The sequence below is a fragment of the Lutjanus erythropterus genome, chromosome 3, assembly GCF_056507025.1.
Source record: "Lutjanus erythropterus isolate fLutEry1 chromosome 3, fLutEry1.hap2, whole genome shotgun sequence".
In the NCBI taxonomy this organism is placed as follows: domain Eukaryota; kingdom Metazoa; phylum Chordata; class Actinopteri; order Lutjaniformes; family Lutjanidae; genus Lutjanus; species Lutjanus erythropterus.
In genome coordinates, this window is record NC_139319.1 from 48854233 (window position 1) to 48873929 (window position 19697).

The window sequence follows — 19697 nt, forward strand, 5'->3', positions numbered from 1 at the left end:
AATAAAACATATGAGAGCATAATTGTGCACTTCGGGAGACACTAAACAAAAACCTTTTTTTTTCACCATTTTGTGGCATTTCATAGACAAAACAACTACTTGATTAATTGAGAAGATATAATCAGCATTAATCAACAATGGAAATAACCTTTAGTTGCAACCCTAGTTTTAAACTTTGAAACAAGTGGAACTGTCAAAACGGAAAGAAAAACAACAGTGCAAGCATGAGACTATTTACACCATCACTACAGAACATCTCGGTGTTAGTGCCATTTTCTTGAACAGGACATGTAATGTTCTTTGAGTTGGGTTATCTTATTCATTCAAGTGCTAAGTAATGGTTGTGGGACAAACTTAAATTGGCATGTTTCTGCAGCAATCCTTTCTTGTATCTTGCATTCATACATGACAACAATATTTCATGTAAAACTACAAAGAAAATGGTATAATCAGAGGTTGAGAGAAGAAGAAGAAGAAGAGGCAGAGCTCTATGCATGCTTGTGTGTGCGCTCCTGATACCTCTCTCGGTGTGAGCAAGGTACTGAGTACAGCCTTCTGTCTAACAGCCATGGAGGAATGTATTGCTGTTTCATCCCCTTATCACGGCTCTGTTGCATGTTTGGAAAAGGTAGTAATTCAACCAAAGCCTTTCATTCATGTTTAAAACCTAGTTGACAACAACATTTAAAGTTGTTTTGTCACTGTGTGAGATGTACTGCTTGAAATGTTTAGCTGTTTTTTTCTCCATGACAGTTAACCCTGGAAATGTTAATTTGAATACAAAATCTCTTGTTCTACTTTTTGTTGACGCTGACTGGCTACTGTACAGCATTTCCAGTTTTTTCAAGCTAAATGCCATGATGTATCACACTGAACTGTTTAGACTTAGATTTCAACATTAGTAGGTAAACTTTAGTGGAAAAAGGTAATGCCGCACAATATTGTATGTATATATATATATATATATATATATATGTGTGTGTATATATATATATATATGTGTGTGTACATATATATACATATATATATATATATACATATATATATATATATATATATATATATGTGTGTGTATATATATGTGTGTATATATATGTATATTTCTAGTGGAGCCCCAGTATAAAGTGTTTGCAGGCCAAGATGATGTCTAAATTGAATCCATAATTTAATACTGGAGGACACTATCATAGTATAACAGTCAGTATAACAAGAAATAGAAGAATACAAGGGTGAGTACAGGAAGGCTTTTAGTGATACCGGGTGAACAGAATTTGACTCCAAAATCAACCATGACGGAGGGACCTCAGTATCCCCATATTTGACCCAGTAGTTCAAATTTCATATGTTTGTTGCTCAATAATAGTACAGGAAGTTTGGTAACACCATTCCGCCCTGAGCTTTGGGCCTCTGTAAAACTTGTCGACATAACCTTGGAGACTTCTTATTCCAAACAAAACCGAGAATAAGACTGTCCACTTTATGGAAAAATGAAAGAGGAAGAAATATTGGAATACATTGGAATAACTATAAAAAGTGCGGGAAAACATTCATTTTAATTGCATTGATTCTGGCAGCTACAGAAAGATTTAGTAGGGAGCACCGCTCAAAATCCTGTTTAATTTGTGTGAGCAGCAAGTACTTATATATATGCAACATTCTATATACTGTCTATTTGTCTGAGCCAGGAAAATATAACTCATAGCACATAAATTAAGCACATATGAAGACAAAGAGTTGTTGTCCGTTTATGACACGTTTATGAAATATACCCTTAAGTGTGCCCTTTCTATATTTTAAACCAAAATTGAAAAAAGGTCATTTTTACATCTAAAATACTTGAAAGATTACATTCTAATTAAAGAATCGATGAATCTGAAATAATTTATATGAAAATTCTTACTACTAGTCCAACACGCATAAACCAGTATAAACCAGCATAAGCGAGTATTTTGTTTCGATATGATGTAAATATCTTTAATACATGTGTTTGTAATCTCCAAACATTAACTCTGTGTTTACCTTCATAGTTCAAAAAGTAGTATTTTGTCTCTTATAATGTGTCCTGAAAACTGAAGAAACTCAGCCCTTTGCCTTTATATTTATCAAAGTTCATAGATTGCTTAGGATGGTTGGTTAGGATGTAATCTATAAAATTATTTTGGATTTAAAGATGAGCAATTTCACATTTTAGTTTATTATTTATAGGATATATTCCCTACTATGGTATGAAGGGGCAACACTCATGTCTTCATATATGCTATGCCTGAGTTCAATTCTCCTGGCTCTTATTTTGATAGAGCTTATTTAACTTCCGGGTCAACTGTCTGCCTTTCTGCTGTTTTCAAGTCAATAAGTAAGAAATAAAATTACACCAAAACTGATCCCTTTTTTTAGTATCATTATTTAGATTTTTACTCTTGTTTTTATGTCTGTTGGCAAAAAAAAAGAAAATTAGCTCTCTTTACCCATTTTTGTTTTCTGGTTCAAAGCACTAACTTGAGGGTATACTCCCTCTTGTGGCAAAAACAGGCAATAACTCAGGGTTTCATCTGTACAATGTGTGAGTATACCTATGAATCGCTGGCTAAAAATTACACATTTATGTTTCAGAGAGGAAACTAGTGCCCAGTGACTGTTTAGCTATCTCTGTTACATCTGAACATAAAACAATAAGTCCCTGAGTAAATGGGACAACACAACCTTCAAATACTATTTCTGTATTTGCTTTTAACTAATATCTTGCCTTTAACTTATAATATTTGTGCCTTTAGTAATGCTTTCCTTCATTGCCTAACTGACACAAGCCATATATATTATATATATTGATATATTGTTTATTTAATGTAATTTCATTGTAGTTGAAGGCAAACACAGAATTAATGTTTGAAGGTTGCAATGTCCTGTTTGCTAAAACATACATGTATTGTTTTCCATTGTGATATGACTGACAGGAAGACTTGACACAGAAGTTAAAGTAACTTTATGAAAATAAAAAATATATATCAATATAATAAATATTCATTGGATATTGTTTAAAGGCAAATACAAAATTAATATTTGAAAGTTGTAATGTCCTAAAGCAGTAGTTCCCCCAAAAATGAAAATTCACTGAGTGAAGATCTCCAGTTCACAAAACACTCCCGGGGTTTCTGTGGAAAACAGTGTTGCAGCCAAATCCAGTACAATTGAAGTGAACAGTGACCAATTTTAAAATGTTAAAAGAATACACACAAAAACCCCCACAAAATGTCTCATACTGCTCATGTGGTGTAATCCAAGTGTCCGTAAATTGCGACATTAAAATTTGACCCAAAAAGACGCCATTTACACCATGTTTTTAGCCTAAATGTCAAGTGTAGCCTCTCAGACTGTAGCTGCTTGCACAGAGATAACTGAACAGTCATTGGACACCAGATTCCTCCTTGAAAAATAAATATGTAATTTTTAACCAGTAATTCATAGGTATACTCACACAATGTACAGATGAAACCCCAAATTGTTGCCTATTTATGCCACAAGAGGGAGTATACCCTCAAGTTAGTGCTTTTAAGCCAGCAAAGAAAAATTGGTAAAGGGAGCTAATTTTCTATTTTTACTGGCAGAAATAAAAACAAGAGAGAAATCCAAATAAGTATTGTAAATTATACTGGTGTTATCTTATTTCTTACTTGTTGACTTGAAAACCGTTGAAAGGCAGACATCTGACCTGGAAGTTAAATTAGTTCTATCAAAATAAGAGCCAGGAGAATCGAGCTTATGAAGAGAAGAGTGTTGCCCCTCAATACTACAGGAGGGAATATATGCTTCAAAGTGTGCCCTTTTTGGGTTTTAGCTTTAAACCTATGGAGCTATATTGGGGCCAAATGTTTTGAACTTGAAAAATAAAATTTGAAACTGTTTTGATCTTGAATTTTGAAAAATACATCAGTGTATTCAAAGTAAAAATAAGTGTTCAAAAAAATTTTTCAGGTCAAGTATAATTATGATTCACTCTGGTAATTATTTTGATATTTGAGATCCTATTTCTTTCTGTTACAAATTTTACCTTTTCAGATTCGAATATTATTTTTTATAGTTTCAAATCTTTTTTTCACTTTCGGATCTTTCTGTTTCAGTTTCAGATCTTTTCTTTTCAGTTTCAGAATTTGGTATGTACTCCTTACAGCAGTGGTTCCCAACCTTGGGTCAGGACCTCAAAATGGGTTTGACAGATACTTAAATAAATAATTGCTAAATTAAAATTAAATTAATCTTTATAATGTTAAAAACACAATCTCAGCCGCTCAATTAAATATGGTGGGTTAAGAGAGAGCATTATAATATATGTTTTAACCAGATTTTGCCGATATTTGATCACGAGCCAAAGAAGCCTGGGAACCACTGCTGTAAGGAGTACGATTCACAAACACTAGCTGATAGCATCAGGCCTAGGGGTGTGAATCTCACTGACTGAGACAATTCGATATGTATCTCGATACATGTTCAACAATATGATATATTTTATAAATTTTTAAGCGGCCAACGATTCGGTTCGATACGATTCAATTCTGATACGATACGATACAATACGATACGACGCAATACAAGACAATGCAATGTGTCAGTCTTTACATTTTGATTCAATTAATGCTATGTTTGTAGAGTGCTGTTAGTTGCCAAAAAATCCTGATAGTTTTACTAAATATAGTAACAGTAGAGACAGAGAGGGAGACTTTACAGTGATGTTTATATCTTATTATGAGTCTCATGTGTAAATGAGATAAATGAGAAACATTTTTCACTTTTATTTCATTTATTATTTGCAGGAAAAGATGAAATTTGTAATAAAATCAGTTAGAATTAAACAGCTCTGACTCACTTAAAACTGGTTTACAGCTAATTCCTGTTCTGCATCACATAAAAGACAAAATCATATAACAAAACGGAACAAACAAAAGATCCACTACCCCAGAAATTACTACGTACTTTGTTGTATCAATTCAAAGATTTCATGAGATGATCACAAAGTAACGATGGGATTGTCCTTTGCCAGTGGTTATTTCTCTGTGTTTTTTGAATGTTTTTTTTTTTTTTTTTTTTTTTTTTTTATTCCAGAGGAATTATACAATTGCTTGTCCTATATTATGTTTTTGGCATGCAGTGTTTTGTGTCACCATGTTTTTCACTTTAACACTCAGTGTGTATACTGGTGTTACAAGACTTTGCTGCTGGGTGTAAAATACAGAGTGGCAAGTGCGTTATCTCTATTAAGGTAAGCTGCTTTCATGTGGTATAGCGTAATAGGAGTATGACTATAAAAGTATTGGTTCTTTCTTTGTCAGACCTGGGCCCCATTTCCCAGAGCCTTCGTAGCGCTACATGCATCGTAAGTTGTATTTCAAGGTCTCCCTTAAGGTTTTCCCAACTCTGGGAAACAGCCCGTAACCTTAAACCATTAATCAAACCACTAAATAAATGCAGTCAATCAGACAACGTAAAAACTCATTTTATATTTCACTATTATAAAAATATCGGGTTTTTATTGTGTTGTGTACTTTCAGTAGTGAGTGACAGGTAAACACACACAAAGGGCAACCATTTATTGCATACTGCAGTTAGAAACTGACAATAATTAGCTGATAATTAACCTGATCAGCCACAAAGTAATTGATACACAAATTATTAAACCATTAACCAACCAACATTATTAGACCAACTGTATGATTAGAATTGTATAGATTGCAGTGTCCATGGCCAATTCCATTCTATTTAAAGTCTGACCTTTGCTAATTCAAATTTTCTTTCTTTGTAAGACCTGTAATCGGCAGTATACAAAAACATTTTTGGAAAATTGAATTGTACTTTCATAATAAATCACTGGCAATGAAATCTTTTACATTTTCTTCAAAAGTGCTCCGGGTCACTCTTAGCCTCAGTCTTATCAAGTTTATATACCAGAGGAAGCGCAATCTCTTGTGATGGTAGGCAGATGTAAACAAAACAGAGGCTGACTTCATGCAACAGTTTGCTGTAGTAATGCTTAGCAGTGAGAAAAAAAAAACAAAAGAAGAAACCTGAAGAAGTCTGGATGATGTTTGGGGATGTTTGCTGATATAAACATCCAGAGTTGCAAAGTCGGACAGATGAATGTAAAACTGTGACAGAATAAGCTGATATGTATTCACTCGACTGGAGAAATGTGCCCACATTAAGAACTTACACGGACATAAATCTGCAAGCCAAACTGCTGCTGCTAGCATTACTAACATTAGCCACATTGTGTGTCAGGCTGGCAGCTAACATTAGCTCTGGGTCCTTTACCACAGACACTGTGACCCTCTGGTCTGAAAAGGTGAAGCGTTTAGTGAGTTGTTGTCATGTTTTGTACAGCAATGTGTGAGGCTTGTATTGCACAGCGCAAAATAACGCGCATTTCAGCGGCATTTAAAGTACGATTTTGCGATTGTAGACTGTGATTAACGTCTTCCATTGGCTCTTAATAAACACAGTATTTTTTTCGGACAGTGTTTAACATTATAAATCAATAAATTCTACTACATTTTAGCAGCTTTCTGAGTGTTTTCTTAGTGTTAGACCAGTCGATTAGTCTAAATTCAATTTTGCCTTAATCGACAGGGAAATTAGTCACCAGGAACATCCCTAATGGTGACTAGGGATGTAAAAATACATTCAACTCACGATTCGATACAATTTCTGATACTGGCTTAATGATACTATTTTTTTTATTTCACATAATGAGATTGCAGACAAATTATGACTAAAAAATATTCCTGTAATTATTTGTCAGACAAAAAACACAACATTTCTGAGGTAGGGTGTAGCTGCAAAACACAAACTATGCGATGAATGTATATTTAATAGGGCCGTCAAAGTTAACGCGTTAATGCTTTAATGTGAATTCCTTTTTAACAACACAATTTTTTTTTTAAACTTTATTTTTATTATTTTCTTTTAAACAAAATCAGAACTTAAAACAGACAGGGTCATCACAGGTGTAGAGAAATGCTAAACATACAGAATGAGGATTGAATGAACCCGGGTTACATTCATTGTCGAAAAAGTCCTTTATGTCCATGAGTGTTATTTGAGGTCCAAAAAGTTTTTATGATCCTTGGCTCCATTTAATGCTAGTCCTCAGTGTTTCCTTCAAAGTGAGATGTCTCCCATTCTTTCTTAACTTAAAAGTCTGCTCTGTTTGTGCATAGGAAAAATACATTACATTGTTTCTCCAACCAAACATGTATAAAGAAATCACTACAGTTTCAAATAGGACTTCCATTTTTTTCAGGGAAAAGGTCAATCGTTCCATAGTATAAATGTCATTAACTATTTCTATCCACTCAAAGGTTTTAGGAGGTTCTATGCTCAACCATTTTCTGGTTATTGCTTTTCTTTACTACGTTATATGTTTTTGAAAGTTGTTGAAAGGTATCTAAGCCTCTATTGGAGGATATCATACAGTATGAGGTCATGCCTGCATTTGTCCAGAGTTTAAATCTGTTTTCAAATTTAGCCGGTGTGAATTCTGTGTCATACGCCACCCAGTGTAATATTCGTGCATTCCTCTCGAAGTTCAGGTCTTTAAATTCTTTATGCCAAATGTTTAAGGGGACTGCAGTCCATTTAGATAATTTGTCTAAATATTTCTTCTGAAGGGATTTTTCCCCAAATATAGATTGAAGAGGTATGTTTGTTTGAGTTTGTTCTATGTCTTTCCGTTGCGCATCATATGTAGGATCACACAGAAAACGTAACTGTGCTGCTTTGTAATAATCTTCTAAGCAGGCTGAAGCCCTTCCTCCTCTGTCCTTGGGTAATTGTAATGTTTGAAATGGAATCCTGGGTCTTTGCTTTCCCCAAATGAAGGTTGAAATCATTCTGTTCCACTCACTGAATTGCTTGGGAGGGACATCAACAGGCAATGACTGAAAAAGGTAGAGCAGCCTGGGTAATATATTCATCTTTATAACATCTATTCGATTATACGTGTTCATTGGTAATAATGACCAGCGATTTAAATCGGCCTTAATATCCGCTGTTATATGAGTATAGTTATGTTCATAGATGGCAGTTAGATCTCTAGGTATTTGTACTCCCAGGTACTTAATTATGTCACCCTTCCATTTAAAATGACATAATCTGTAAACTTTTTCTTGTGGTTCATAGTAAAAAGTTTGGGTTTTCTGTAAGTTCAATTTGTACCCAGAGTATGAACCAAATACTTTAAGAAGAGATAGTAATTTAGGCAAGCTTTCATTAGGGTTGGTAAGCGTCACAAGAATGTCATCTGCGTACAGACAGGTCTTGTGTTGTGTATCTCCAATCAATATGCCTGTTACGTCATTATCTTCTCCGATTTCCTGTGCTAGTGGCTCAATAAAGAGGGCGAAAAGTGTAGGGCTGAGGGGGCATCCCTGACGACATCCCCTCTCAAGAGACGCTGTTTTAGATAAATTCCCATTTATTTTAATTCTGGCTGTGGGAGAGCAATGAAGGTAAAGATTTCAGGCATCCAACTACCTGGCTGTTAAAACCAAATCGTCTAAGAACCAAGTATAAATATTCCCATCGAACAGAATCAAAAGCTTTCTCGGCAATAGATTCTCTATCCACTCTTTCTCATATACTCAATGAGGTGGAAGCCCGCCTCACATTGTCCTGGGTCTGCCTGTTTTTTACAAAACCAGTTTGGTCTGTATCTGTCAAATCCAGGATTATATTTTCCTCCATATTTAAAACAGATATGGGTCTGTAAGAACTAGACTTATCTTTACCCGTGTTAGGAATTACTAAAATTACTGCTTGTGTCCAGGACGATGGAGTCTCCCCCCCTCGAAGAACATAATTAAAACATTCCTTAAGAACTGGTATTATAATCTCTCTAAAGGTTTAATACCATTCCAATGGGTGTTTATTCTCCAAAGACTTTAAGTTTTCAGTCAAATCCTTGTTTCTCTTTTTCCTTCTTCTTCTGAGCTGACCACATGATAAGTTTACCTCTTATAACAGCTTTTGCAGCGTCCCACAGTGTACTGGGAGACACTGTGCCATTGTCATTATGGGTCATGTATTCTTGAAATTCTCCCTTTTTGTATTTCTGACATTGAGGATCATTCAAAAGATTAGTGTTAAATCTCCACAATGTGTCTTTGGGCTTGCTGTCAAAATGCAGTGTTAAATATACCCCTGCATGATCAGAGATACCCCTTACCCCAATGTTACATTTGGTAATCCTGTGGTGATCTGAATTAAACATAAAAAAATAATCAATTCTTGAATATACAGAATGAGCATGAGAAAAAAAAAGTAAAGCATCTATCAAGTGGGTGTAGCTCCCTCCACACATGTACCATACCATCTTATTATTTAAGCAATTTTTTGATGTATACTGCTTCAGGTCTTATTATTTTTTTGTTTTGTTTTGTTTGAGGAGTCCATGGAGGGATAAAGTTGGATATTCCAGTCTCCCCCACATACCAACACACCTGACACTATATCACACACCAGATATAAGATTAAAAACTTTTTTGATCAGCTGTTTATTATTTCCTGGTGGTCTATAAACATTCAATAATGTCACTTGTTTGTGGTCAATTAAACCTTTGACCATTAAGTAGTGCCCTTCTTTATCGTTGATCTGTGAGGAGAGCTGGAAGTTTACCTTGTTTGAAATTAGTATCGCTACAGTGCAGTGCGCTATTAGAAGCTTCAATTGACTTAACTATTGAAGTTTTTAGTGCATTTTGGCCTTAATGTTAAATTGAGCAGGTCAGTATGCTCATCTGTGCCTGATGGACTTGGGTTTGTCATGTAATTATTTGAGCATGTATTTTTATGCCAAATGCAGTGCCTCTGAGGGTTTCTGGGCACATTTGTCATTTAGGTTAATGTATTTGATTTAATAAAGTTACATTTGAATTACACTTTAAACACTTGAAAAATATCCCTTTAACCCTTGAGGCAGCCTTAAAAAAAACTATACACTTTTTTCCCAAAGGCCAAAACACACTGCAGGCTTCAGAATAATGCAGTGAAGTGACAAACATTTCATAGAGTAGCCGAGCATCTGTCTGTTTCAGACAGATATTTTAATCAGATAACTGTTCAGTACCATCAGGATTTATCATCAAAAAAGTTTTCTATCAGTCGGCACTTCACACACGATCCCCCTCCCTCCCTCCTCTCTGCTGTCCCTCTCTAGATCTTCGTAGCTTTTTTGCTTTGGGAGTGGGGCACCTGGGCTGGAATGAGCGTGGTCCATCTGTCCTTGCAGGACCCTCTCGTCAAAGGACCCCATTACCATGACTACAGAGCATTTGGACCTGAAAGGCTACAGATGACATTTAGCAGGGCTGTACACTTACTATTTTAGGTGGTAGCACTGGTGCTAGCAAGTTAAAAATTTTAATAGCACAACGAAAAATTTAGTAGCACACACAGTTGGACAGTTAGTTAACTTGTTTATTGGCTAAATTCGATACTGATCAGAAATTCTAACAATGTTAACCCCCTGGCTTCGTCTTAAGGACAAAAATGTCCACCTCCATAAAAACTACATTAAAAAAGTACAGATTCATATTTTTTCTACTTTTTTCTGCATAAATCTCTCAAACAACTTCAGTCCTGCCCCCAAAACTAAACATTCAATCATTTTGAGAAGTTTAACCCTTTAAATGCCTGTTTGATTACTCGATATCACTGTTATTATTTATGAAAAAAAGCAAAGAAATTTAGATATGTCAAGGATTAACCAAAATATTGACTTTAATGCTATATTACTTTTTGTGTAGCATCAGATTTAGACGTTAAGGACAATTAACTCCCATTCAAACCACATTTTTTTATCTCAAAGTTGCTGATTATAATCATGCATTCTGTAATGTTAGGGTTTCATCTTTGAGAAAAATAGTAAAATTAGTCATTTTTACTGTTCAACACTAAAATCTGCCATTTACTCATCATAGGCCTATGCATACAAATCTTGTTATTTCTTAGTGATAAAATACTGCAGTAACACTATTTCCACTTTTTTTCCACGTTTCCACTGAAATTATTTTTAAATCAGCAGCAGATCTTTCAATTCTTATTTATTTTACGTACTTGAACATTCAAATTGAACACTCAAAACAGAACAATATGTTACAAAAAAACTTGACTTGAGGCGAGGTGAGCATCTCTACAGACGATGTGTCGCTTTGTAATACTGTGTTTATAAACGTTGTCACGTTTAAAGATTGTACTCCCTGTGATGTATGGCGTATTCCCTGCCATCAGTTCACCTCCTGCCACACAATATTTACAAAACAGTGCTTTTTTGGTTTGTTTACCCGGAAATGTAGTTCTTTTGTATTCGGATTGAGAAGGACCGTACATACTTAGAACTACAACTCCCGTGAAGCATTGCTACAACAACTGACGTATAGGACAAGAGACAGCCTATACCAGGGGTGTCAAACTCAAACACAGAAAGGGCCAAAATTTAAAACACAGTCTAAGTCGCGGGCCAAACAGGATTAACATTTATTAAACTGTCTAAAACTGACTATGTTTTATTCAGAAATATGAATTTGAACAGCCAGACTGCAACAGTTTTCTTCTCAATGAAATAAATAAGATTTAAAATATTTTTTTTCTTCAACAATAACAAAAGAAAACGAGAATATTTCAGCTCAGAATATTTCAGCTCACATATCCAGGTGGGGGTTACATTTGAAAATGCTTGCTTTTTGTCTGCACACAAGATATCGCACACTTTAATCATGCAAACCCTCAATGGCACTGCATTTGGCATAAAAATATGCTCATATAATAATATTACAAACCCATCAGCCCATCAGGTACAGATGAACATATTGACCTGCTCAATTTAACATTAAGGCCAAAACGCACTGAGAACTTCAACAGAAAAGTCAACTGTAGCTTCTATGGTGCACTGCAGGCTTCAGATTTAAAATCTAAAACCACAGAACCAGCAGTATTTTAGGAAAAGGTTAAACTGCACACTGACACACACTGAGGAGATGAAGAGGAGAGACAGATTCTGGACTCTTCATCATGACTTACAATAACGCAGCAATTAAGTATTTAAAAGTAGACAGATCAGACTTGGAGTAAAAAAAAAATCACGCACCACATAAGTGTACATTAATATTATGATTCATGATCATAAAAAGTTTTTTATATCAAGTCGACACATCTGTCCATATTGACTCTCTCTCTCTCTCTCTCTCTCTCTCTCTCTCTCTCTCTCTCTCTCTCTCTCTCTCTCTCTCCCTCTGTTGTGGGTCAGTCTTATTTTTATTTTTACCTGGTTTCAGGTGGAGCTGCAGTTCATCTCCCTCCTCATATACTTGTGTTTCTTTGCACTGAGTCAGTTGCCTAAACAGACTGTTGTGACAAAAAAAGCTCAGAAAAATAGGCCAGTAAGGTCTGGGCTTAGAGCCACAACACCCTAAAAACCTTAATAAATAACCACTGTTATCACTTGTATATTTTCAGAGTTCAAACCATCAAAAAGAAGAATCAGGCAAAGTCTGGAAAAATCACTGGAAGAGCAACAAAGTTCTGCCACACAAAGTTTATTGATCTCTCTAGGTAGAAAAATCAACAAGCTTGAGTCAAACCCAGGTTTAGACTGAAGAAAGAGGTGCAAAACACCTTGTTATATACTGTTTAGAGCCTCCTCCCACTTTGAACATTTTGGCTCACAATCAAACATATTTGTGTATTAAATTTTACCTTATGGAATCATAATGACATTCATTTTCTTAGCAAATTGCTACTTCCCTTAGGTTTGCATACATCAATCTTATATTTTTTAAAAAAAATAATTAAATGACAAAACAGATCAATGTTACACAAGAAACAAAACACCTGATCTGACAATTACGCTGTGTGAGAAGCACCAAGGGCTGGAAAGTACCTACAAGGTCTTTAGGTGACAGTGATTGATGTTATGGTTTGATCTATCTTTATCACTACCCTGTGAAACTCCCAACAGTACACTACTTCAGAATGGAGCGTTCTTTTAATGAGGCCTCCAACAGTACTCTGTTTAAGAATGGAGCGTTCTTTTAATGAGGCCTCCAACAGTACTCTGTTTAAGAATGGAGTGTTTTTTTATATATTACGGAGAGAGGACTTTGTGCTGGATGGGCATCATGTTGAAGATTACATCATGTTGAAAATTATGCCACTATAAGAAAAACCTGTTTACATTGTCGTTTTACAGAAGCTTGCGTCTTCGCGACTGCGAGCTGATTTATTTCTCGAGTTGCGCGGCAGCTGACGCAGTGCATTGTGGGACTTGTAGTATGAGTGGTGGGAGTGCTATTTACCGATGGGCCATTCATAACAGACACATGAAATTATCTCGCAGGCCGTATGTGGCCTATAGCCTTGTTTTCCCTACAATTTTTTTTTAGACATGATACCAGCGCAACTCCTTCACACTTGTGCGAGTGGACACGTATTTCTCTTCGCACAGAATGATTTTTAGTAGCAAATGCGACGAAAATTGTCGCACTGTACAGCCCTGTTTAGGCTAAAAACATGGTGTAAATGGCATGAGTGAAATTTCATTTTTGGGTGAACTATCACTTTAACGCACAGACACTTCTTCAGACCACTGCCTCTGCTCTCCTGCACAGACAGGAGCTCAGTCTCACAACACACGCTAGCTTGAGGGCAAAGATGGAGGGTCAGAGATGCTGAGGTCGAGATATATTCCAAGCACACTGTCTTGGACGAGAGTGATGCAGCGTGGCCCGGTGTGTTTTAGCCTTTAGTGATAATGGCCATAGAATGGTCAGAAAATTTCATAGAATGTAGTCTCCATCAAGACATGGTGTAATTATGAGTGAGTATTAAAGGACAACTTTGAAAATTTTCAACCTTGGCCTTGATTGAGACAGCTCGTTTTGAAATTGGTCCAGTATTGAGGAAGGCAGATGCAGCTGGCAGCTGCGAAATAAGTACAACAGTATACATTGGACAAATGTGTCCTGTACAAGTTCTTGCATTGAAAGTGCTTTTTTTCACCACAGACCCGCTCAGATTGCCAGTTTTATCTCTGTCAACAGCATGCAAAGCGTCTGTCTTACCCTTCACTTGCTCCGGGCTGTGTGTGACAAAATCTCACGGGATCTTTGCTTGTTACTGGAAGGAAACAGAGGAGCCATGACTTGTAAAAGTCAGTTGGTTGTCCCATAGTACAGGTGAGAGTTTACTAGGCCGATTGAAGTGTCATGGCTAAATATTTACCTGATTTGGAGAATGTAGATGAGACCTTTGATTTCAGTGGCTGCCAGTACTTATTTGAGCCCGAGTATACGGATGAGGAGTTTGAGTTCCTACAAACAAAGAGCGGATGAGGATAGACAGAGAGGGGCAACGGGCAGATGAGGGTGAAGCAGCTGCTGCATGTCTGTGAATCTGTGAAGACTGGTTGTGCTCCTGTGAATGCTGTGACTCTATGCCCACAGAGGAAGAATGTCTGTGTTGTAACGAGTGGGACCTGTTGCCCAGTATTTATGGTCTTGATGTGTCCAGGGATGATAGAGAAATTACCCAACGCTGTGTAACCACTGTGGTGGGAAAATTATTCACCAAACTGGTCACTGTTGTTCCTCTTAGTTATTTCTCATGTTCTGTCAGGCACTAAGTGGTTACTCGTCCTTGAACACACAGTTGTTCTCTCTTTGGAAGAACAACTTCTGATAACACAATCACATCCCGACTCTCCCGATAAGCAGTTCAGGTCCATCCTGACCCAACCTCCTTCATCTCCTAACCCTGTAAGACAGATTTACATTCTTGACTTGATTATCAGTTCCTTTTACACTTTGAGTGTGACTGTGTACTGATCCTTTGCAAAGCTCGATTAAAACACCAGAAAGACAATCTTGGTCATGGGGTCATGGTCTTAATTTTCAGATTTTCAATTTACAATTTGGTGTCAGAAGTGGGATCGCTTGTGTGAGGGTTTCTGGACTCAGGGTCGACGGTGGTAGTGCACACCCTGAGGAGATATTCCCTTCAACCTCAACCTCCCCACAAAGACGGGTGAGAAGGAGGGCCTTAGACCCGAGACCAGACTCACTCAGCGCTGCGATTCAACAATTCTGATTGGTGAGAATCTGAAAATTAATTTAATTGATTTTTGGAAAAATAAAAAACGGGGAAAAATCAGGTTACTAAAGATGTCAAGATATAAGAGTTGAGATGGGAAAGAGTCCCGACAGTTTTTAATCAAGGTTTAGTAGAAACCTGGAGGTGCACTGACGAGTCCAACTTAAAAGAGTTTACTAAGACCACAATACTGTATGGGAAAAATTATCACTGGTTAATTGTCGTATTGTGCAAAGTAAGACTCAGTGTTTACTAAAACCACAATAGTGTATGGAAAAATCATTACTGGGTAATAATTATATTGTGTGAAGTAAGACTCCAAAAAGCATGCGTAGAAGAGTAGAGAATTTCTCTGTACTAATTTATTTTGATTATCTTGTAAGAAAAAGGAAAAAAAAGGGGTGAGAGAATTTAATAAGAAACAGCAATGCATTGAAATCAATTATATTATTTTGAGCATACTAATATTGATCAGTTCTGATACTTTTGTATTGGATCGTGGAAATAAGTTGAGGACACAACTATCTTCTAATTTTTTGTCGTTATTCTTCAGTTTACCAAAAATGGGTATTTGTAAAATCAAACCAAAAAATACATAAATAAATAAACAGGATAATGTGGATTTGTCTGCTCCAAACATAAATTACATGAACGTGAACTATGGTGATTCATTTGTGAAACAGATAAATTTTTGGGTGACTGAATGTAACTTTTTGAGCACAGAAGCAATTGACTCCATGTCTTTCCCTATTTGTCTCAGAGATCATCCAGCATCATGAAGTGTTTTAATGTGTACTCTTTGATTTTCACTGCACTCTCGACGTTTTACCATTGTGAACAGGAATGAGGAATTTCAAACTGAATTCACCTTTTTGTACCCAAATTTGAGCTGGCTGACTGGGCTTCTCTGAGAAGTCAGAAATTAATCAAGCATAGCATTCAACCACTAAAACATTTTTTTCTGTTCAGGAATGCAAGTAAATAACTATAATTTGACATCTTAATCAAGAAATAATAATGTGCTTTACTATGTTTTCTGGGTTTTTTTTGTAAACAGTAAATTTGAAAATTCATGGATAACAATAATAATTACATTTTAGCATTAGAAATATTTCGGTTAAATTCCCTCTACATACTGGTGTATTAACCATTACAGAAACATAAAAAAATGATTTGGGTATTTCCCAATGCTGTTAATTTAGGATACCTGTGGCATAAACCTTACATTCCATCCTTACCAGAACCTGTTTGCCATACATTTAAAATATTTTCACACTGCCACTCTAAAAACAAATCCAGCCCCCACACTGGGGTACATTAGGTTTGAGGAGGCAGAAGATAATCCTCTGAATTATTTTTTATATTTGAATTCAATTTTAATTCAGAAGATGTTCTTGCCCTACTTGATTTTTGTTACTGTGCATTTTTATATATTGATACTGACATTCTAATATTCCATCATATACAATAATAGAAATAGTCATACTGATAACTGCATACTCATATCAATTATATTGTATACAAATATATGACCTTTTTTCTTTAATTTCAGGCCGTCAAGTGATCGGCACCGAGCAATGAACCAACCTGAAGTTTCTGGTCCGGCTGAGGAAAAATCTGTCACAAACTGACACAACCCGCTAATCCCTACCCGACTCATAGCTAACACAGCACAACAAGTCCTGTTACTTTTTGACACACCTCCTAAATAACATACACATTAAACAATCTATGAACTTTGATAATGATATATTGTAAAATTGTATATATTGTAAAATCACCCTGTATTCTGATTGGCTGTTGAGAAGTACCTCTTTATTCTGATTGGTTACTGGAAATTCCCCCTGTATTGTGATTGGCTGTTGTAAAATCCCACTGTAATGTGATTGGCTGTTGAGAAGTACCTCTTTATTCTGATTGGTTGCTAGAAAATCCCCCTATATTCTGATTGGTTGTTTGAAAATAACCCTGTATTGTGATTGGCTGTCATGAAAAACATCCGTCCTGTGATTGGCTGTTTTAAAATCCCCCTGCATCGTGATTGGCTGTTGTAAAATTCCCCTGTATTCTGATTGGCTATTGTTAAATCCCCCTGTATTGTGATTGGCTGTTGTAAAATCCCCCTGCATTCTGATTGGCTATTGGAAAATCACCCTGTGCTGTGATTGGCTGTTGTAAAATCCCACTGCATTGTGATTGGCTGTTGTAAAATTCCCCTGTATTCTGATTGGCTGTTTGAAAATCACCCTGTTTTGTGATTGGCTGTTGTAAAATCCTCCTGTATTCTGATTGGCTATTGGAAACCCCCCCTGTATTCTGATTGGCTGTTGTAAAATCACTCTGTAATGTGATTGGCTGTTGAGAAATACCTCTTTATTCTGATTGGTTACTGGAAAATCCCCCTGTATTCTGATTGGCTGTTTGAAAATCCCTCTGTATTCTGATTGGCTGTTGCAAAATCCCCCTGCATTCTGATTGGCTGTTTGAAAATCCCACTGTAATGTGATTGGTTGTTGTAAAATCCCCCTGCATTGTGATTGGCTGTTGGAAAATCCCACTGCACTGTGATTGGTTGTTGTAAAATCCCCCTGCATTGTGATTGGCTGTTGGAAAATCCAACTGCACTGTGATTGGCTGTTGGAAAATCCCCCTGTATTCTGATTGGCTGTTGGAAAATCCCCCTGTATTGTAATTGGCTGTTGGAAAATCCCACTTTAATGTGATTAGCTGTTGAGAAGTACCTCTTTATTCTGATTGGTTGCTGGAAAATCCCCCTGCATTCTAATTGGCTGTTGTAAAATGCCCCTATATTCTGATTGGCTGTTGCAAAAAAACCCTGCATTCTGGTTGGTTGTTTGAAAATGACCCCATATTGTGACTGGCTGTCATGAAAAACATCTGTGCTGTGATTGGATGTTGTAAAATCCCCCTGCATTCTGATTGGCTGTTGGAAAATCACCCTTTGCTGTGATTGGCTGTTGGAAAATCCCACTGCATTGTGATTGGCTGTTGTAAAATTCCCCTGTATTCTGAATGGCTGTTTGAAAATCACCCTGTTTTGTGATTGGCTGTTGTAAAATCCCCCTGTATTCTGATTGGCTATTGCAAAATCCCCCTGTATTCTGATTGGCTGTTGGAAAATCCCACTGTAATGTGATTGGCTGTTGAGAAATACCTCTTTATTCTGATTGGTTGCTGGAAAATCCCCCTGTATTGTGATTGGCTGTTATAAAATCCCACTGTAATGTGATTGGCTGTTGAGAAATACCTCTTTATTCCGATTGGTTGCTGGAAAATCCCCCTTTATTGTGATTGGCTGTTGGAAAATCCCCCTGTATTGTGATTGGCTGTTGTAAAATCTCCCTATATTCTGATTGGCTGTCAAAAAAACACATCTGTGCTTTCATTGGTTGTTGGAAAAATTACTTGTATTTCATTGGCTGTTACGTACTGTGACAGGCCTAATGAAAACCCATCATTTCATGTTCAGTAAGCCCTCTTAACTATCCGTAACTCAAAAACACTAACTTAAAACTTAAAAAAGAAGATGTTTTTCTGTGTCATACAATATTATTTATGTATAAAGGAAGAGTGCTGAGAAATGTACTCAAAAAAGTGGGGCAGTCAGTTTCAGTAATTTTTTATTTCTTTTTTTATCCTAAAAGAACATTATAATTGCAGAGAAACGCATTTGGCCATCTGTAAACCATGTAGCAACTCAAAGCCTCTGGAAATCTGGTTTAAAATAAAGTATCTATCAATGTCATGTAAACTAACAATATCAGGAATGTGTGCAAAAACTATATCTTTAACTACAATATTTCATATTTGTATTAAAACTAATTTCTAACATTTTTCAGGTGTTTATAAAGAACCTAGGTTGTATGAGACACTTACTTACCTGCAGTCGATGGATGTTGACACGCCTCCAATTTTGTAGAAGCAAAGACGCGTACCAGCACAGAAGCGTAGCAATGCACTGTTGAGGAAAGGGTCAGCAACAACATATAACATATTTTAACCACTTACAAAAATTTGTATCAGTTTAAATTTACATTATATTTTGAATATTTTCTCAGCTTCACCTTTCTACCAGGCAGCCTTTTCTCATGGTATACTGCTGTTATATAAGCCAAATATCACGCTCTCCAAACCAACCATGTATTAAGTAAGTAGTGCTTCTGCTAAGACTCGGGTGGCTTTGGAGATATGATATTTGGCTTGTATAAAGGTGAGATCCTGTTGGAAAGGCTGGCTGACAGGAAGGTAAAGCAGTGAAAATATTTGAAATATTGCATAAAGTTAAATACTTTTTTGTTGGGAAGAACACTTTCAAGTGGTTAAAATATTTTGCTGCTAACCCTGTCTAAAGCAGTATACTGTTTAGCTCATCTACATCGGTACTCCTGCTGCTTCTCCAAACCAGAAGCAGGCAGCTAACATCTACTGTGGGCAATACACTGACTATGGATAAGTACCCTATACAAACACACTTCGAATAACAGGAACCATCCTTTTAACAGTTATGAAGGTACTGTGTGGCATACCTCTGACCATTTAGTGTAAAC